This window comes from Tinamus guttatus, unplaced genomic scaffold (genome assembly GCF_059628265.1).
Source record: "Tinamus guttatus ecotype Peru unplaced genomic scaffold, ASM5962826v1 Tinamus_guttatus_pri_ptg001602l, whole genome shotgun sequence".
Taxonomy (NCBI): Eukaryota; Metazoa; Chordata; class Aves; order Tinamiformes; family Tinamidae; genus Tinamus; species Tinamus guttatus.
Genome location: NW_028290136.1, coordinates 3,139,083 through 3,161,491, shown reverse-complemented (window position 1 = coordinate 3,161,491; position 22,409 = coordinate 3,139,083). Strand labels below are relative to the sequence as shown.

Genomic DNA, 22,409 nt, shown 5'->3' with positions numbered 1-22,409 from the left:
GAGAGTTTATAGCACTTCGCCACTCACTCCAGATTCATGGCAGCCACAATCACTTTGGTGCTTCTTACAAAATCGTTACCAGCCACCCACCCAGTGAGGTCAGCATTTCATTTTTTAATTATTAAGAATACTATTAATCAAAAAGCACACAAAACTCCTCACTTGCCAACGATGTACAAAACCTCAGTGTTTAAGGAGCCTATTTCTTTAGAAAGCTCTTCATTTTGTCTCACCCACCTGAGCTCCTACTAAAACTGATCTATTTCACAAAAAAAGGTTCACGTGCAAAGCTGCCAGCTAGGCTGTGGGTGTTACGGGGGCCGGTCTCCCACATGAATAGCCAATTCAGGGGAGCAAACACTAACTAGGTAGTGTTCATTTTACACATTTTCACATTTGAATGTCTGGATTTTTGCAGGTATTTCTAAATTTTATGTTGCATGGCATCTTGCCAAAAAAAAAAAAAAAAAACAGGTGAGGGGGGCGTTTATAACAGTTGTGAGCTAAAAATCCACTTTCTGGGAAAACAGTGATTTAAGTATTATAAAATATTAAACATAAACATCTTCTAAAGCAGACACTGAGCATACTCAGTGATTATACTGTAAAAAAAGGTCTGCTGTGCTTGAAAGCAATACTGCCGAAATCCCCATTTTCACCACAGAAATGTTTACATCCTCCTTATCGCTGTCTGTTTCGTGGGAAGCCCAAGACCCTTCGGGCAAGAAGCAGGCGCTTTGTGCTGGCCCATCTACAAACACTGAGGCCCAACAACGTCCCAGAGAAGTGAAAGCCGTCACGCCAAAACACGGTACTTCCCAGCACCGTGACTTAGTACTGAGTTAGTGCCTTACTACAGAAAACAGAACCCACAGGACAAGTTACTCCTTTGGCAGCAAGTCTGCACATTAGATCCCTCACTGAATCTGGCAATGTCATTAAGATAACTTCTTATTTTTTCTTACAGAAGAGAATCAATATAAAAATGCCAGTACTGACTAGATGTTGTTTCATATTAAAAAAAAGTTTTGATCTGAGCAGCTTTTTCCAACTAGCTCAACCTCTGTTGAAGTACTCAAATAGCCAGGCACTTCAAAAGAGGGCTTAGGTTCTGCTGAGTCAAGAAAAAGAAATTTAAATGCAAAAGCAACTTAGATTTGGAAAGGCTGACCTACGAGGAACCATCTAGAAAATACTGAATTTATTCAGTGTTACAATTTCCCAAAAATCAAGTGCTAAGGGAGTAGATTCTCCCTTGACAAGAAATGCTACATGAGTCATATTTGAAGAAATAAGAAAATTCATCCAGAGGTCAGGGAATACTACACACAATATTTTAAAAATCTTCTGTTATTACTTAGCAGCCTGGTGAAGAGCCCAAGGTCCTCAGGCTAATATGTCCTAGCCTTCCTTTTTCCTCGTTTGCTCAAAGGCACAGGTGCTGGCTCAGGAGAAGTATCGTAAGAGCATGGCAGACACAGCCTGCGCCTAACAGTGGCTACAACTTCCAGAGTTGCAAAAACTTCCTGTCATAACAGCAATTTTATTTTTACAATACGATTCCCTGGAAAAACACTAGATTTGATAGAACCAAATGGATATTAGGACCGAGACTTTGTCCTAAAGATATATATTTAGCTAAATCAAAAGAACTACAAATCTCCTCTCACCTATATTTAAAGCTACTAGTTTTCTGTATTTCATTCTGATAGTATTTTTTCTAAATAGTTTAAACAGGAATTATATATGCCAACAGATACAGAGATTCTTCTGTTTTGTGTTTTCAGACAAAGGTCATTTTAAACCATGTTTTTTTTTTAGTGTTTTCCAATTATTTCTATGGAGAGACATGTAGTAGTCAATATTAGAAGGAGAACATGCATCTCATGTGTCTGGACTTAATAACTAGAATAAAGGAAATTAAATCTTCAGAGTGGCATTTATTTTAATGTACCATTAAAAAGAAAAAAGTACCTACCTGGAGCTAAAAAAAAATAAAAAATTGCAGGTACGGAATCATCTCTCATTTTTCATGAAATAAATGTTCATTTTTGTGCAAACAGATTATGCATATTTGTTGTGGTTCCAATATAGACCCACACGCAGAAAATCCTAAGAACAGAGTGCAAACATAAAATCCTACTCTCTGTTGCCTAAACACACCTCTGTTTTAGACTGCGGGTGTTGATGCTCCCCCTCTTCTTTATTCTCTGTAAACCCATCATCAATTCATAATGATGAATGCACCACATTTCAGTTTGTATTTGTAAAATGCACTTTTAAAAGCTGCAGATATATGCCAGCACATCTGGAAACAACTTTTAATTATACTTTCCTCAAGTGGGAAAGCAGTAGCTTGTATCCATAGTGAAGCTTTTATATCTGACCACACAAATACTAGCAACCACCTGTGCTTTATACTGACTTTCATTATGGAGTATATCACATTACTAGCCTATTATTCCAGAACGACATTTGAAGCTGTTGTGTGACTAAGCTGCTGCAAGTGTGGTCTCGAAAAGGTCTCTACAGAAACGTAATAAACTTGATAGCAGTTAGGGTACTTACCACTGAGGATATCACAATAAGCATGCTCCTAAAGTTGGCTTCTCTTGCTCTGAAAGTCATAAAAGATATACATTAACAATCATGAGCACTGCTCTGGGAATTGGAATTGAGTGAACTAATGTATCCCCCCAAATGAGATACCTCGTAAGTGCTTGAAGTTCACTTTTATTTATTTTTTTTCTTTTCCTGCTGTTAATAAATGAGTGCTATAGTCAAATGCTTTACTTCCTCAGTTGTATTCTGAGATTACAAAAAGCAATTACAACTGTGATCTGTCGGCATAACGGTATTTCATTTCTGTCATAAATATTTTCAGAGGTTGCAAAAATCGTGAGTTATATGATGAAGTTGGGTTTTCCAATCATAATCTCCTCCTTGCCCCTCCTGAAACTCTCTGTTTTACATTTATTCTTACATCACTGCTGCTCATTTCTGACAAAAATAAAGTTTCAGATTTGCGTGGTGTCTTGCTCTTCTTTATGACACACTTTGGATTTGTGGAAGCAGATAATGTTGACAAGTGGTATTTTGTATACTCAGGGGAAAAGAAAGGCTTCATATTTTTCTAAGGCTCCCCCTTTGGAAGACCTGGTATCCCCAAGGACAGATTTGTCAGAGATGGAAATCGGTGCGCGTAACTTTGTCGAGGCTAAGTATGGTTTTACAGACCATATTTTAGCCTGATTTGATACACTGAACTGCACTACATGCAGGTAGTAAGAAATCCAAATATCCTATCAGCCTAACTCCCTCGGCTTACCAGTTACAATGCCCGAAAGAAAAACTTGCACGATGCTGTGTGTCCAGAAAACCACATTCACCTGCCTAGCGCTTCCCGTCTGTAATTCGGGGCTGAAATTCCGCGGCAGCACATGAGGCCACAGGGGACACCTCGCGGCCCGGCAGCCTCCCCCGCGCGCTGCCATGGCCTCCGGCACCGCGGCTGCACGGAGCCCGGCCCGCCTGGAGAGAGGCTCCCTGCTCCCCGCATCCCGAGGGGCCTCTCTAAAGGCCGGGCAGGATGACGGGCCCGTGGAGCCACCGGGCCAGGCCGTGGTGCCCTCCTGAGCTCTCCTCGCGGTTGCCGCCGCCGCCGCGCGGCACCGGGCCGAGCTGCCGGTGCGGGAGCCCCACAGGCCTTGTCTCGCACCACACGCACAGGCTGGCTCGGCTGCGAGCGAGGAGACGTTTCCATGTGCTCCGCACAGCGGGGGGAGAGAGCAAGACTTGTTTTAATTGGTTGTAATGCACCTTCTCCTGCTATTTCTGGGCTTCCCTGCACCCGGAAGGCATTTGAGGGTTCACCTAAAGGTGTATTAAAAATAACATATGGGGGTGTTCACTGGGTCATATACATGACCTTTTGCCAAAGCATTCCTAATATTTTAAGAGATTGAATATGTTCACAGGCTGTAACCCCACACTGCTGTAAAAGTAAAATCTGATTTCACATTGTATTATACATGCAAAGAAAACACAATATTCCTCCTCCTATTCCATAATCTGTAGTAACAATTTTAGATTGCTTAAAAAAGAAAATCTGTTTCTGTGAATTGCTTAAACTTAAAACAGAAAAGGATCACAATCTGCTTGGAAATACAGGCACACTCTAAATAAAACTTATTAAAAGTTTTCCAACGAAATATAGGGCAAACAAAGACTGAAACACTATTCTGCTCTCTACAAAACATAAAAATAAGCACTTTATAAAAATTTGAATATGGAAGTCTCCTGAAATCAACCTCCCTGAAAGAAAACAAAGTGCAATTATGAGGTTCATAGATGGAGAATGTAAATTCATTTCACCTTGGACATATGCTGTTGAATGTAGTGTTAAAGTGCACCAGCACCCAGGTAGCTGCACTTGCTCAACTCTGAAATGGTGGCACTAACATATATGCGAGGCCGACCATGACAGGGGAGAAAGGGCCGAAAGACCAGGGAGAAGACCGCAAATTGGCACAGTAAGTACCTAGACATTCACATCTTCACAGCCCGAGGACGCGTGTTCATGCTTTTTACTCAGCCCACCTGCCTCGCTGGGAAGCACCAGCCAAGACGAGGATGCACCTTTAGGAAGGAAGATGGCAATGCCAGTAACACCAGCGCTGTCGGGAAGGAAGGCAGACAGAGCGGCCTGCGGCACCGCAGAGCAGCATCACAGGGCCCCAAGCTCCACGACGCCCGGGGACTCCCATGATTGCAACAGGCTCAGGCCTTTGCCCTGGTACATCTGTAACTATCGCACTCATAACGCTGTCATCATGAACTTCAGGATGTGGCTGGGAAGGAGGGCAGAGTTGTCTTTAAAGCCAGGAAACACATCTGAGATGCTGGATATCTGCCATTTTAAAGCGCCGCGCTGACGGCACTCCATCTCAGCAGCAGGTTCACTGTCTGTGAGTTCAGCAGAAGCAACCATGGAAAAAATAAAATGAGGTGTCTGCATCCTCCCCGCCTAATTCCCGCTGCTTCCAGGTATTTCGGGTGCACCTGAGCCGTACCCCTGTGCAACTCACCAGCCGGCACCACACGGGAGCCCGCCCAGTGGGTTGCTCCTGTTGAGACCTTTGGGACCCACCGCCCTGGCGTCAAGGGCAAGCGGTTGCGGCTGCCCAGAGCTGCCCACGGGAGAGCGCCAGGCTGAGGCACCAGTATCTGGGCAGCTGGGGAGGACAGGAGGCAAAAGAGGAACGAGATTTACTCCCAGGAACAGGCTGCTCCTCACAGAGTAGGCTTGATCTCATGCCCATCTTCTCCTATACAGAACTGCCCGAAAACACCAAAAAGTCTTTGCAATTCTGTCGGTCCTGCCTAGGCAGCTTGACTGGCAGGACAATGAATCATTGTTCTCCATTAAAAACATTATCTGGGCACAGTAATTATTTACAAGCCAACTGGAATATGATTTTGTGATTATGACAACAATTTGTCAATGGAAACAAATGATTCCAGTGATTACAGTTTGGGAGAGGAAGAACAGAGAGGAAGTAACAACAGAAACTACTGGGACTACACGGAGTGTGTAGGCAACCAGTGCAATTTTGCTTACGGTCTTAGATGACTACAGCACAATCATAAAACAAGATCACAATTATAAGGAAAACCCACAAACAATACAGAATTTCATTAGCACTTTATAATACTGCACACGCTCTGTTATGTTCTCCCTTTTAAGAGAGTACAGAACCATTAGGGCTATTCTAATACAGAAAAATGTGAAGCAGAAGAAAAAAGAAGTGGTGAGATTTCGTGTAAAACTGGATTTTCTTGTCTCTTTCTGTAGTTTTTATCACCAAGATGACTAAACATTATCATTAGCAGTTTATAGCAAAAGTTAATATTTGCCCATCATTTTTTGTTTTCCCTAAACCACAAAGGTTGGAGTCTGTTATGTGCTCCCCTTATCTTACTCTGTTACTTTAGAATCTAAGAGTGCACTGTGCACATTAATCTTTCATGGCAGAGTTCACTGAAGTTCTGCCAAAATTCAATAATTATGTTCCATCCAATGCAGCCATTTATTTATCTCGTTGCTGGAATTTGGAACATATAGAACAAAGTGCCCAGTTTATATGAATGAAATGCCTGTTAAAAAATAAAAACAAAACAACGCAACCCTGACTCATTTCTAAAGTTTTAAAACTTGCAGTAAAGTCTATCAAGGAAAAAAATAAAAAGGAATCCTCACTGCAAACCTTGATGCTATCTTACCAAAATAAAAGTGTTCTATAATATGCTTAATTAAACTTTTTCATAAAAGTGAAAATATCTTCTAACTGTTTGCAGAGCTTACTGAAATGTATAACAATAGGTACATTTATACTGCCTTATTAAAACATGCAATAGTCTCATGGTCATTAGAAATGACAACTGCAAAGCAAAACTTCAAAATTTGAACGAAGAATAAATTGGTTTACTGCACTGAAATGGGAAACTGGGAGTTCAACAGCTCTATGGAGTAAAATCTGAGATACAAAAATTACAGCTAAGTAAAACTTTATAAATGCTTTCTTTCACGATAGTCTCACAAACAGATTGAAAAGTTAAAGCCCTCCAAGCAGGAAGATCAGAGGCACATTATTTCTGAGGGCTGCTAAAAATAAAAATAGCCTGCTAGAGAATATTTAGTGCGTTTCACCTCGGGTAGTCTCAGGAAAAGTAACTAACCAGATCATTTATCAACTTAGTTAAAAGGAACCAAAACCATCTATCAGTTTGGGATTTAACAAGAGAATATAACAACACATTTTAAGGTTCATATTCAAATATTTATGGCCATAAAACACTTAGTGATCTTTAAGAAATGTGACACCTTCGTTTGTATATTCATAAAGGGAATTTATGAATTCTTGCACTGATTTGTAAGGTTTTCAATAAAAAGCCACATTTCTAATATTTTTAGTTTCTACGCAAAACTCCCTAAGTACCTCATATATTGAATTTTACACTTCAGGCAAGCTATCTGGCAAAATTTGACTTCAGCTTTAGAAACTGCTTACAAAGTTTTTAGAGGATAACTTGCTGTGATTTACAATACAACCCTTCACCAAGGAAAACAGAAATGAAAATCTTTTTAAATACTGCACTAGCCTGTATTACAGTAAAATCTTCTAGGTAAAACTAGGAATACCACAGTAAAACATTTTAAAGCTATAGTTTGGCAGCAACTAGATTTTTATTTTTAAATTGACTGTACCTAGTTTAATAACTCGGGAGAAATTATTTCTATACAGCAGAAAAAGAATTAATAACCCTTTATTAAAATTATACTGTAACATTTTCTTTTGCACCCAGCATTGTCATTTTTTCTCAATCCTCTACATTAAAATAGGATTCAGCTGCAATATATTTTCTCTAGGAAAACTTCTAAAGATTTCCAGAAGTGTACTAAACCTTATCAGTTTTAGTATATTTTTCCAATTCTCTTCATCTATTTTTTCAACAGTTTAATCTTGCCTGCTTTGCTTTATTACAAATAGTTGGTGCTCTAAGTAAACTAGTAGGAGACTCGAGAGCACTGTAATTCAGCCCCCTGCAACACACCAGCGAGCAAATGCTCCCATGCAAGTTTTAGGCAAGCATAAATAGTGAAGCTTCGGTAAAACTTCTGAATTGTTTCTCCCCCTATCTAGCTAGATCCTGCGTTATGCAGAACGAAGGAAACACGCACTGCCACGCACACGCACAATCACCTTTATGGAAAACACACGGTTTAACAGCACAAAGACAATACCTGCGAAGCCCATTTTAGCTGCAGAACTACTGCAAAAGGGATGAAGGCTGGGGGGAAGGGGGCAGAGGAAGGTGAGAAAAGGCTGTTTCACATTGATAGCGCTTCTGAAGCATGATATTACTTATAAGCCAACAAAATACTCTGGAAGAAACAAGCAGCTCCACGGCTAGAACCCCAAGTGCTGATGTGCATCATAAAAATACCTAAGAAATCCACTTTGCCCGTGCACAGAGCACGCAGAGAGCAGACCCGCGGTGCAGCATGCACTGTAGGTAACCAGAGGTCCTTCGTTCCCAGTTGCTAGGCTGCTCTGTCATATACAGATTAAATCCACAAAACATTCAAGAGCACAATAATAACACATTCACTTACAGTGCCATATTTGTTTATGGGCTATCAGAGAGGAAGGAATAATCATCCCTTTACTGCCCAGATGAGTTCCGCAAGTTTTGAAACTCTGCGAGCAGCCGCAACGTGAACTTTCACGGCTCCTCACGAATGTTTAGCCTCACTCCCTTTCCCCCCTTTTAACAACAAAGAGACGAGCCAACTCGGGCTCCTGCTTTCACACATCAGACCCAGAACCGGATTTCAAGGAATCGGGACAAATCCACAGGCATCTTGGAAGATTTTGGGTCGCGCGTTCCTCCCCGGAGTTGATCTAGGCATCTATTTTTAAACAGTTCTAGCAAAAGCGCTTCCCTTACACAATTCAAACAAAGAAACTTCTAGAAAACGTTGTTACTTACTGTTCACTGAGCATAATTTACTGAGATTAAAAGTTTAGAGATTCATCTGCTTTTTATCCACAAGTATTTTAAGCAAACCTTAGCACTGTATTCCACCTAAATGTGACAATTAGGGCTGCTTTGGCATGTTGAAAAATATAAAGGTACCAACTCCGCTCATTATGCCTTAGCTCCCTGTAGCCCTGCTTTTTGATGGCGCAAAAACCGCGGAAATTTAGAATGATAATAGCAACAATTTGGTACATTAGGAAAAAACAGAACCTCCCCCCCCTCCCTTTCGCTTTTCCCCCGTCCCGAATGTTTCAGCCCTACTGTATAAAGTCATTTTGACATGCCTACACAACTGGTTGTGGCAGCTTTCAGACATGATTCCTAATCACAAAAAAATGCTTCAGGTTCTTTTAGAGAAAGCTTGCCGTTGGGAAGTTGATTTTGGCCAAGTGCCAAAATCATGTGCAAAAGGGGCCCTCATTACCAATTCATGGCAGCCTTCAGCGCTGACAAAAAATGTGACCCAACAGGCTAAAGCAACAACTAAAATTAAAAAGTATGAGACAAAGACAACTTACTTAATATTCCTTCCATCGCCACATTAAACTTTTCCGTAATTAAACCCTTGTTAGTTCAAAGCAGGTTTCAACTACTTTTAAATGATTGCACAGGCAGTCTGTAAAAGTTGAAAGCTTTTCTCTGTAAATTCTCCCCATCCAGTTCGCTTTTAAAAGCATTTTTGTCTGATAACAGAACTTTTTGCTGTACGTCCCTGCGAGAAATCCCTCTTAAAAAAAGAAGCAGCGTGCCCGTGCATACTGAAACTCTAAAACTAAGCAGATCATTACAGCATTTTGCAAGCATGAAAGCCATAGAGGAGCGCGGAGGGGGGAGGAGAGAAAGAGCTCAGCGCACGGGAGCAGCTATTTCTTAAACTTTCTCGAGAAGATTATCAAAATGGCATGCAAACATTAAGCGATCGCAATTAACAGAGCTCACTGCGCAACTAGCCCATAAAAGCAGATTTGATACACAGCCTTACCTAGATGTCGTCTGGCTTTTCTGTGGATCAAAAAGTTTCCTGCCTAAGCACACAGATATTCTTTCACAAACCATAAAGGCCCCTTTTATTAATCCAGCACTGTAACAGCCTGCTTTCTGCACCACGTTGAGCGCGGGATGCGTCAGCTTTCAGCAGAAAAACAGGCTTAATACACAATTAGGGGCAGATTGTATAATAGTGGATTTATCTTAAGGAGTGAAAAGGCATTTTTTAAAAAGCAAAGAGGGTGCGGTCAGATGTTAGGCTATCCCTGAGAAAAGGGGCCTAGGCTGCACTAGTACCTAAATACTAGCAGAAGCTCACTGGGAAGGGAGCCAATGGAATGACTTTGTTTGACCCAGCTGCCAATCTCTCCTGAAGCAGTGCGCCAGACTAAACACTGACACTATTTTAACTCAAATCAGGCTGCAGCAGCTGTTTGCTTTCCGGCTCTCAGCTATGCACCATGGCCACGATGACTCTGCACAGCGCGAATGGGAGAGCCCGGGCACCCCGGCTAAAACACGCTCCACGTCCGCATCGGTGGCGGAGGAGCCGTTTTTGCCTGTCCGTGTGTGCATGTGGTGTTTCCATGATTTTCCTTTTTTTTTTTTTTCCTAAGTACCCTCCTCCCTGGAGTGAATAACAAGGAGATTTGAGTCTCATAGAAAATTCAGCACTGCAAGAGGCAGGTGAAGCAGAGATGTTTTGTTTATGGCCAACACGAGCCAGAACGTTATCGTGAAGGTGCGCATGTGTGTGCCTCACCCAAGCCCCACTGAAAACCTAAAATCACTGCTTTTCGTATTCCTAGGGGCTCAAAAATTAGTCAGCATAAAAACAATCAACAAACGTTCTCCCTCTCACTATCTCCGAACTGTAAAATCAATGCATCCGTGTGTGTGCATACATATATATACATTTATAAGAATGCAGGCATTAAATATGTGCATACATGCATACATTTACATATGCATCCAGATTCTGATCTAAATTATACCAGTGCAAATTGCACTGTAAGCAATGAACTTATTACAGATTAAGATTGAGGGTGGAACTTGATAGCAATTTACATATGAAAGTACTTGAGATTGATAAAAACATGTAAGCTTATTAGTAATAGGCACATAGCATACGGTTTGGCATGGCTTTTCTAATTCCAAAAAAGTCGACAAGAGATTTGCAGCAACAGAAACGAAGCATGCAAACATGTTAAAATCCGATGTTAACACACGTTAAAATCCAGCAGAGGCAGCTGATGTGCTAGACATGCAGCATAGTCCAACACAGCACCTACAGTTTTGCAGCATTTGCCCCCAGACTCTGCCACGATATTTAATTAAGTCAAAACTTTGTTTCTCTCACCCCACCATGGAGGCTTTGCGGCTTCTCCCAAAAACTGCATTTCATGATAATTTCCCCCTTCAGCAAAAATTCAGAAAAAAATCCCCACCTAAACCCACCTAAAGGCACAGAAAGGTAAACCAACCCTTTTCCTTATTTTATATCAATGCAAATGACTTTTTATTTGACATGGAGCAAGAGAAAGGGGAAGGTCTAGCTCCTGATACTGAGTGCCTTCAGTGCTGGGTCTCTGAGGAGAAAGAAAACACACAAAAAAACCCCAATCAATCAACCCAAATAGCAGAAGTTCAGTCTGCTGGTCTGCTGTGAGGTACTGCATACCAGCTGATTCCCATGAGCCGTTCAACAGGCCATGCCAGCCAAAAACCAGTGGAAGTCACTGGCATTGCATCTCTGTGGATCAGGGGAAGATTTCTGTAAGCTCAGACATCACTACCTGCACCTCTCACTGGTCCTGAAATCTATTAATACTTAAACAGCTACACAGTTAATGATGATCCAGGAAAATCCTGTTGCTACCTCACATAAGAACTGAAAGGGAAGATAGCTGCATTATTTGTAAAATACCCGGAAAGAGCCAGCACTTGCATTTACATGAAAGGAAGAGGCACAAAAATGCGTTTGCCTGTGGCTCAGAAATCTGAAATCTTCAAAGGGCACACGAGTGAGACAAAGCCAACTGTTTTACAGCCCCTCTCTTTGACTAAAAAGCACAGTAACCGCTTACCACGGACACAGGCCCCGCAAGGAGGCAGCGCCTCCCCAGCAAGCAGAGGAAGGTGTCATGTGAATTCCCACCTCACATTGCCCCATACGGGAAAGGCGAGAGCTGGGCAACGACACTAACAGCACGGAAGGTACCACAGCTGGCAACGAACAGAAGTACAGGATAAGAACAAAATACAGGCTGGAGTGAGGCTCTGCCAGCAGCCCGAGGCAGAAAACAAGGTAATATGGCCAGACGAGCAGACAAGGAAGGTGGCAACTGCATTTCAGAGTGACAGGACGCAAGCAAGGCTGCTCTCAGTGAAGCCAGCAAGGAACTTATCCACGGATAGCTGGATAAGATCAGGATGTGATAAACCATGGTGGAGAGGCACTTACACCCAACATAAAAAATACAAGGCTATTAATTGAAGGAGGCCAAACACACAGGGTTTTTAATCCAAATACATTATAATTAGCAGAAAGCTCCCACACCACCCTCTCCTTCTTATTGGAAAGCTAGGAAAACTTAATGCAAGCTCTCCTGCTTCTATTTATGAGGGTGGGTCCTCAAAACATCGTTTTGATTTGTAAGTTAAACACTCTTGTCATAATTGCTCCAGGGCGGCTGCAGGAGAGGGAGGGAGGTGGTATCTGGCGTTTCTTCCCCTTTTAATCAAACTTTTGTCACCCCTGGGCAATGCATGAAGAAACACAGGGAAGCACCGGAATCAGAAACTAGTAGACCTTGGCTGACAAATACAAATCTCTTTCTAAAAAAAAAGCTGTTTAAAAATCTCATTACAAATGGCGCATTAGTACAGCGAAGCATATTTATACTTTCAGCGGTAGGTAATCTTTGGTCACTCATAAAAGGGTTCTCTAAGAGAAATAACACATTAATTCTTTTTTTACTTTGATTTTTAGGCTGGGAAGCTGAATGTGTACATGATTACACTGTGTATATCTACACCTTCTAAAATCTGTTGAACTCATTGGCCAATATTGATTAGATTGAAGATGAGAGGTCTCAGGTATATTTTCAAGAAAGTCAGCAACTTTGAGATCACATCAAATATAGCTCAAAAGAATATAAGAGAGTGATTTTTTATCATTCCCATGAGCAAATGTGCAAATAAACCTACAGAGGAAAGAGACCTTCTAACTGCCCTGTCGTATTAGAAACTTCCATCAGGCCACATATTGTTTTATATATCAAAGTCCAATTAGCCTCAAGAGATGAACACATAGGAAAGCAGGCTTTGGTGGTCACGAACTCTCTCTGTTTTGCTGGGGAACTGATACACAGAATTTCAGATATATGTTTCAAAGGCTTTTTCTTTTTTTTCTTTTTTTTTGGTTTTTGGTTTCAACTGTTCAAGTAGAATGACTTCTTTCTGTCCTCATTTCTTCCACTTTTAATGTACCATTACTTTAGGCCATCACTTTATGACCAAATGTTTCCTCATTTCGAGTCGATTGCAAAACCCTAATTTGATTTCCAAGCCATCAGGATTTTACCCTGTTCAACCCCAAGTCACAAGCAAATTGCCAGAGGGGCCCAGAACATGATGCATTAGAGCACTGTGCAGATAGACAGGTGATTTATTGCATAGTTTCAGCTTCCACTTATGCATCAGACATTTCTGGAACAGTTGAAGGGCCAACCTTGCAAGCCATCTGTGCCCTTGTGGCATCTGAGACTCCCTGTTCTTACTCTCCCTGTAAACCTGTTGGGTCTTTGCTCACCTGCTGAGCCTTCCTCTCCATGAACTTGCTGCTAGCCTGGTGGAGGGGAGGTGAAAAAATAAACTCAGCATAGAAAAGTACCTGCATTTAGGGATTTCAGATGCTTCAGGTTAGCAAGTTGAATTTCCAAAATTCACAGCCTGACAGACTTCGAACTGCTTTATTTCTCTGTCTGCTCCTTTCTTAGTGCTTAATACATTCCAGAACACTCGTTTATTAATGTGTTTATTTAATGTGTTTATTGTAAGCAGGAAGACAAAGGCAAAACAAAAATTCTATGAATACATGCATACTTTCTATAAAAAGTGAGAAACTTAAATAAATTCAAGAGACAATCACCTATTCATGCTGAAATGGAACCCAGCTGTTAACTGCTGAGAAGAAACTTGCCTCAGAAACTTGACAGCATAAATATCTTTCATGAAGAATTTGCATAATCCTCTGAGTCAGCCAGTGGCTTCCATACCACTACCAGCAGTAGTGCGTTAGACTCTCCTATGGCGTTTGGTTGGGAAAATCCGCTATTGCCGAGGTCCACAGAGATCTTTTAAAGAACAGAACAGTGATTTTTGTAGCTATGGAATTAGTTTATTTCAGCCTCTAACATTAGTCTTACACAATCTCATCATCTCCAGATGCTCCTTTACGCTCATAAATCCACTAAAATGTTTATATTGTCCCATGCAAAGGGGTGAATGCCTGCTGCGGATTCTTGCTCCGAGGCAGCCATAACTTACTATGTCTTTTCTGTAGCAAGTTGCAGTGCTTTTGTGAAGTACAATCTATAGACATTTGCTCTTCCCATCACACCTCCCACATTTCCACAAGCCACAACATATTTATGCTTCAAGACATCTTCTGGAACAAATCAGTTTTGGTTTTGAATTAGAATACGGCGTGACATGAGACAGATATGGCCGGGGTTTCTCCTAAGAATAAATCTGTGTGTTTTCAGAACAGAGACCAAGCAAACATCAAGTTTGCATATACTCATTACTTATACGCCAAGGAAATAGCTACCATATGTATTAAAAAGTCAGTATCGAACTTAATTAGATTAGATATAATACCACTGGGCCCCCAAAGACCACCATCCAATCTTCCTCATTCCATCTGGTGGGACCAATTATCGCACTATTATGCTGAGTAGGGCTGAGAATCCTTCAAGGAAGAGGGCCCTATTGTGTTTGCAAACAAAAAGGCAGCTCTTGCCTCAAACATCATCTTACTATTTTGTCAATCAAGCGCCGCCTTGGCTGGATCCCTTCCTTGAGCTCATGCACCAACTTCGCTCTCGCCTTCTCCCAGCACCACGCTCCCTCTCATACTTCTCACTACTGAAGAAGGAGACAGATATTCCCCTTTTTCTCTGTGGGTAAATACCTCCTATTGATTTACTCGCTATTACTTCTTCTGACAAAACGTAGGATGAGGAAAGACAAAAACGAGGAAAAGAAAATGATGAAGCATGATGAAGAATGCTGGCAATGCACCCCTCCAAATATTAAGCAAACATTAACACCTGTTTCATACTTTGCACTAAATAAAAAAATGAGATACACTTAAAATAAATACTATTTACAGTATTCATTAGGTACTACGAGATGCTAGCAGTCTAATAATGAATGTGATCTGGTGATTAAAGGTGAGTAGAAATCAGAATTCTTAGTGTCTATTTCTGGTCCTGATTCTATCTCAATGGGTGACCTGGAGTGTATTTTTTAACCTCTCTGCCCCAGATCTCAGCTGATATAAAATTGACATAGCTCAGATGACACATGACAGGACATGCTAAGTCAAACCTTTCATCCACCATCCCCTAGGTCCACTGAATGTGGAGCTGACAATATTCCTATTAGATTTAAGTGATTAATATATCAACATTAATGCTACTAATTCTTGCTAAATGTTTAGAGATCCATCACTGTAACGATGGAGGAAGAATCAAAGGATTTCATCATAAATTAATCTAAATGGAAGTATAATTTCTGATTGCCTATAAAGTAGAAATAAATATATAAATATAAATAAGTCTCTACTGAATACCCAAAATAAATTCGTGGCTCGTTTAAGTGCTGTTTTTATGTAAATTGGAGAGACAGAGCATCCAATTCAGTTTTCCAGTGCTTGCTTCACAAAGATAGTCCTAAGCACTAATGTCTAGAGTTTCAAGCTACCTGCTTCACTGCAAAGCTTAAATAACCAATCACTCTGCCAATGTATATGCCTTTAAGTCAGCGCTGTGTTGACTCTTTAAATATTTTCACTTCTTAATATAAACTTTTCAGACAAAACTCTCTCTTAGAGAACAAGGGCCCTACACAAGCAAAATGGACAGCAGTTACCACTTTCTGTTTTCTCAGTCTCACCTGTTCAAGTACAGCTGACACAGCACAGATGTGAGCACTACTCTGGGCTGAGGGGAGAGCCTGTTTACCAACCTCTTCATGGCTTAGAGCTGAAATCGCCTCGCTTAGGGCAATACCAGGGTGGTATTCGCTGTGAGTGTGAAGCAGAAGAACCCCCCAGTAGGACCAGGAGACTAAACCTCTGTTCAAGGTTCTGGAGGAAAAAAAAGGAGGCGGGTGGGATTTGCTTTTGGGACTGGAGACGACGACATCCTGCTCCGCCGGCAAGCACTTCGACGCGACCGAAACGAGGCCTGGCGCCACGGCACAAGGTGTGCCGAACGGAGCACACACTGCACCACAAGAGCTGCGTTTCCAAACTGCAACAGCAGAAAGTCTGGGAATGAAGCCCTTTATTTGCATATTATAAACCCCTCTACAAACTGCCTGTAGACAAAACATACCATATATCTGAACCAAAGTAAACAGTATTAGCATGGTATTCTCCTTGCAAAACAGGCCCACCGGAGTTCCCTTCATCCACACCCAATACAAGGCCAAACAGACTGGCCTTTTAGATCCTATATGCTTGCCAATCAAACAGCTAGCTAAACAAAGAGGCAGTGGAGGATAAACTTTAACTATTAACTGTTATTACTGCAAATATTACTGCAAAGGCCCAAGAGCTACAGTCTGTTGCCTGTGTTGTATGGCTTTGCTTAGGGGTCTGTAACAGAGGAGTAAATCTTACAAAGACACACAGTAGTGTCTTTGAAACTAATATATTTGAACATTTTTGTAATTAGAACAGAAGCGCTCTGCTAGGAACATACTTAATCAGATTTTTACTGTCATACATTGTATTTTGATGTCCGAAGCTTTCATGACTGCCCATAGCAGTGCAGTGAAAGTGCCCCAAATGGAAGGTTCTGTAGATAGAGAAAATTATATAGGTCGTGTTCAATACTTTTCAGTTATTCATACAAACATGTTAATCTGTCACACAGTATACAGACTACCTGCTGTCTTTTTGATAAAATATCCCCTTATGTCTAAAACAATCTTTTATTCCAGCTCAGATGCATTTTATTAGTTATTTCAGACTGTACTTTACTGTCACTGGAGAAGTTTCAAGATTAATCTGAGGCACCCTCTGGGTCCCAGATGAAAAAGTAGCAGTTATGAACAGTAATTTTCAGTTACTGTCACATCATCACAAGTTAGTTTACAGTTACACTATATGAAATTCATTTACCATTCCCACCTGAAACCCAGAAAACTGGAATTCACTTGTGGAGAAAGCTGTGCACAAGAGCAAAGCAGAAACTTTCTTCAGGTTATTAGCATTGCCTGTTACATCTGCTTGATATTTCCATTAGTATTAGAGATTTCTATACAAGTACTGATGGAGAACACACACTTATAGCTTACAGGCTCAGAAGTAATTGAGTATCATGAACAAGCAAGCCTATAAATTTTGCTCGTTCCTCCATATATGCTTTTAATAGAGAAGCTTGGCACGCAATGTTCCATAAAACATTGCAAAGTTTAAAGACAGCACCATATCTGAGGAATGGGATCATCAAACCTCAGGATATGCCAAAACTTCCCCAACACAGTGCTCTTTAAAAGGGAGTAAACAGAAGAGCGCATAGACAGCAGATCTGGATCACTTTGAATTCACCTGCAGTCTACTTCATGTGGAAAATAAATCTCCAGGTGGATGTGGTTTCTAAATATGCTTAGTGTATTTACTACACGCTAATTCAAGCCCATGACAAGTCTAGCACAAAGGTTGGGACAGCAAGCTGCACCGTCCTCATTGCTGTTTTCCTTGCTTGCCCGATTGAGAGGCAGGCAGGAGCAGAGCCAGGAGGGAGGACAAGGAAGCAGAAGACAACAAAACTGCTTTCTGGACTTCACACAGAATATTCAGTTTTGTGTCACTTTTTGGAAAGGAAGTGTCCACAGTTTTTTGGAAAGGAGAGTTTGAGTCTTCGTAGTTTGAACATGAAGAAGCTGAAAGGAAATGCAATAATACTTTATCTTGCATCATTTGATATAAAGGGCTGTGGTAACCTGCTATCAAACACTGACACAGCGCTCACGGTTAGAGAAGAAACTGAGGTGGTGCAGTGGAACGAAAATGATACAGCACAGACGAGTAAGAACTCCAGTTACATTAACAGTGATTCTGAGAAAATAGGAAAAATAAAAGGTGATGGGTTAGAAGGCATAAAAAGAAGAGAAAAGGAATGGGACAGTCTTCCCTTATACATCCAGCCTGTAACCATATGACAGGGCAAGCAGAACCTTAAATTCTCTGCTACTTTCAGCTCTCTTGTTGGACAGAACCAATGATGGTCGTTCAACATGTTCCTGAGCCCTTGGAAGAAACCCATTTGGAAAATTACGGAAAGGCTTTTCTAATAAAGGGCACCTGCCAACTAACAGCAACAGTTATGTCACTGGAGATTGGAGATCTTGTCACATTTTGGAACCTTTTCTGGTGACCACACAAGTGATTGTGGTGTTCTTATAAACAAAGTGACTTCAAATATAATGCAGAAATATGTCCTTGAGTGCAAAATCTGTTCCTTCTTAGTTACGCTGCACTAGCACAAATGCCATATGATGTTTTACATGCAAAAAGATCCTCAACTGTATCTTATAAAAATTCAGAATAAGCTACTGAATACACAGAGCTCATCACAGGTTTAATCATTAACATTAGGGAAAAAAAGAGACAAAAATATAAAGTGTTTATTTTTATTTAGAATCTTTGTTAATTTGAAATATGTCCCTTTACTCAGGTCTAACTCAGAGATGCTAAATACTTCTGTTATGTGGAGTTAGGGGATATGAGAGAATTTAGCATCTTGCAGAAAGCTATCTATTAGAAAACTGCATCTGATACTCTTCTAGAGTAAATTTCCATGAAAATGACATTTTATACCAGCTGGGGATCAGCTCCTATACATCTTCCTTACAGCATGTCCAATCCTATAGAACAGTATTGTATGAATACAACACTAGTGGCATGCACTAGTGCTGCATTCGCAGTTCTACCACTAGAGTAAAAATCAAACTAATACTGAACAAACAAAAACATAGTGTCCTTTTCATGAAATACTTCTAAATAAATTTCTAGTAATTCTTTCTAATACTTCTAATTTTAATTCTAATTAAAATCTGGGAGAAAAACATTGCTAGAGCACATTTGTATAAATTCTTCACTGCACTACTGAAAAGAACCAGCCCATGTTAAGGCTTGTATCATAATTTCAAGCAGGGGAGAAAAATGGCCAATATGTTGCCTAGCATCAGAGATGGAGAGTCCAAGATTCTGAGTATTGTATAAAAGCAGAGAGGCAACAAAAGTAATACACTGTGGAATTTAGATACTAGTGCAGAAAATAAAACACTGCAAAAAATTAAAGATGTTGCTTAGCCATGCCTTAATTAGCAATAGTCACGCTTTTAAAAAATGTGACAAGAAAGCTACCTGTTCAAAAGAAAGAGTTAAGCAACAAGGCTACTTAATGCTGTTGTCCCAGTAGTCACTATAGGACTAAGGAGCCTGCAATTTTCAAGGTGATTTGCAATTTCCATTAATTTGTTGAAGGTTTTGTAGCTCAATAATGAGACACTTCCATCAGTTATTAGCGAATTAGAGCTGTTTGCAGCTTTTATTCAAACACAGTAAATACAAATGCAAATGCGCACATGATTTTCTATTATCATTTCCAGAGGGTAAAAGAAGGCAAATGATCTTCAGGAAAATGGGGATGCTTATCGTTATTTGCTGAAAATTGGTTAACAGCCCCATGCTGCTGGGAGTGAACTGAGAGTTGCTGATGAATGCCAATATTTGGGTTGTGAGGAACTTCAAATGGTCATTTGGCACTGGGGTATTGGCTTTCCCTCCTAAAAATGAGATACAAAAGTCATCCTATCAGCAGTTTTTTTTCTGATATGATTCTATGATTCTATGAAAAGCGTAATTCCTGGGCAGTCATAAAGATAGGCTTTTATTTCTTCATTTGATTTTTGATTATGCATAGAGTGAAATTTTGTTGAAATTTAGGATCCATGTTCAGTTTGGCCATTTAAAAGAAAACCTTGCCAAAGTCTGGAGTCTACGTGTGTATTGGAAGGTTCTGGTAAATGGATCAAAAGCGAAATATGTAAAAGGGAAACTTTCTTACCCACTCAGGGGTCCGACTATGTGAGTGAACACTTAGATTAGTTCACAGAGTGACTAGAATGAAACAGATTCCTCAGTGCTGTTGAAGTCAATCTAAAAATCAATGCAACTAAAATTTCATGTCAGTGAAATCCCATTCTGTCAAAGTATCTTCCAAAGCATCTTTGGGCACAGACATATTATTATAAATCTGATTCAAAGAGCAATAAACTGAATGGCTTTCTGTCAGTTAACAAGATTATCTCCTCCTTCAAAACTGACCTGCTAATTAAAATCAAGACAAACATTTAAATAAGTTGGACAACACAGAGATTTTACTCAACAGCCACTTGATGGCAGCGCCAGGTATAAAAAGATTAGATTCTGAAGTTTAAACTTAAAAAACTCAATAATTACAAAAAGTCAACACAAATGACACCTTGATTACTGGAGAATATTACCCGCTTAATGGAGCTTTCTGTAATGATATTTTGAAGGTCAGCAACTCAATCAATAAGTGAACCCGTAACAATTATGAATTTTAAACTTCAAAAATGTTGCCATAAAGGTTATTCCTTCAAAATCAATATATGAAACATTTTTTAATATCTATTATGAATTTGATGGTCATTCATCCTAGCATGTACTCTGCCGATGATAATTCATAGTTAATTTCTTTGGAAAGAAACAAACCAAAACTCCCCAAGGATTTACTAAAAAAAATAGTTCATAGACTGATTTAACAAAAATACACGACACTGGGGCTACCAGCATGAGAACATTTCTGTAGTGTATAAATACAAGAGTGGTTTTATACTTCCTGCCAGTGGGATCATCTGCATTCTTTGGTCAACAAGCACAGCCAAATAAACTGAGGAGGGAAAGAAATTTACGGAAGGGCACGGGTCAAGCTGAAAAGCTGCCTCCCTGCTCCTCTCCTTCCTAATTCACCTTTGCACTGTGCTCTGCAAGCACACAGCCTAACTACTTCTGCTCAACAACCAAAAGAGCCAAATCACTGGGGTTTAACTTAATGACTGGTTAGGATCTGCTTGTGCATCCCAGGACGTTTACATACAGCCAAACCCAATACTGGACAGTTTTGCACTGGTTTGCTGAACAGCTCATAAGCAACATGTCATGGGGCTCGGAGAATTAAGAGCGCTGGGCAACACCATGCTGCAAACACACAAGTGCAGAACAGCAGCAGCCACATGTGGGAGGATCCATATTCTACCGTCAACTGGCCACAAAACACTTATAACCAGCAATGTAAATCAAACATATATATAGGTGGATAAAAGACAACTTTGCTACTGCAGACGTTTAACATCAGGATGACTCCTTAAGGCTAAAATCTGTCTTTGCCTGATTTATGAGTAGAACTTCCATTATCACCAATGGTTGTTCAACATGCTGAATATAATAGTAAGAAAACCTTCACACCATAAAACAAACAAAAAAATCAAACAAAAAAAATGTTCATAAATATCTTTTTGAGTTATAGAAACACCAAATAACATCCAAAGTTAATACCAAATTATCTCTCACAAAACAGTCTTTCTTAAAATTTGGGGAGAGGGAAAAATAACCCAAAAGACAAAAGTATTCCAGGCACTAAGACTTCAATATTGCCTTTCTGTCCAAAGGTGACTTTTTCAGTTGGGTTTTTAAATGTCTTCAAATAAGGAAGCTCATAAGCTTATGTATGTGTATATATATATAAATGTGTATGTGTGTATATGTATATTATATACTCATATGTACTCATATCTATATACACACACATACATACATATACAAATAAAGGTGCAGGTATTTGGCATATATATTTTAAAATTAGGAAGTTTATAATAGAAGCTCATTAAACAGCCCACCAGATAGAGCATCGCAGACAGAAGCAGTATTTTACATATAACACTATTCCATTTTTCACTTCATATGCAGTCATATGGCTGCATATGGATGACTATGCTGTGCCTGAATTTTAAAGTTAGATAATGTCTTCCTGCATCAGAGTTACTGGCCATGAAAATAATCAAAACATTTCAAAAAAAAAAAAGAAAGAAAGAAAGAAAGAAGCAAGGAAAGTAAAAAGAAAACAAAAGAAAGAATCTTAAGTCGAGAACTGAAAGAATATAACACACTTTTCAATTCATCTCTTTTCCATTACTAAACAGTTCTGGGACCATTCCCCCCAAAGTATCCTGAAAATATACTTTTCAGCCCTTATGTAACCCCTATGTATTTAAGTGTGAATTTCTAGAAATTTATTGATGTTACAAGCTCTCTCAGTGTTTATGGCTTAAAAACAAATGTAACTGTTTTATTTTATACGTAACAATAAACAGTTTGCTATAAGTGGGCTTGGGGGGGGGTGTGAAAAATTAGGAAGGGAATAGGACAGTAAGAATCAACTTCTGATTGCATTTCCAAATGTAGCATTACTGTCTTCTTCTGTATAGTTAGC

At 40.1% G+C, this 22,409-nt stretch overlaps 1 long non-coding RNA gene across 2 annotated transcripts in view; it reads right to left on the bottom strand.

Annotated features, from left to right (window-relative positions):
• Positions 1-22,409, bottom strand: part of LOC148590197 (uncharacterized) — a 272,918-nt gene that overhangs the window by 90,106 nt on the left and 160,403 nt on the right. Inside the window, exon 4 of one of the 2 annotated variants that reach the window (XR_015914345.1) lies at positions 2,569-2,617. This is a non-coding gene — a long non-coding RNA (uncharacterized LOC148590197). Of the gene's footprint in view, positions 1-2,568; positions 2,618-22,409 lie in introns of those variants that run through there. The other variant, XR_015914346.1, reaches the window with a different exon arrangement.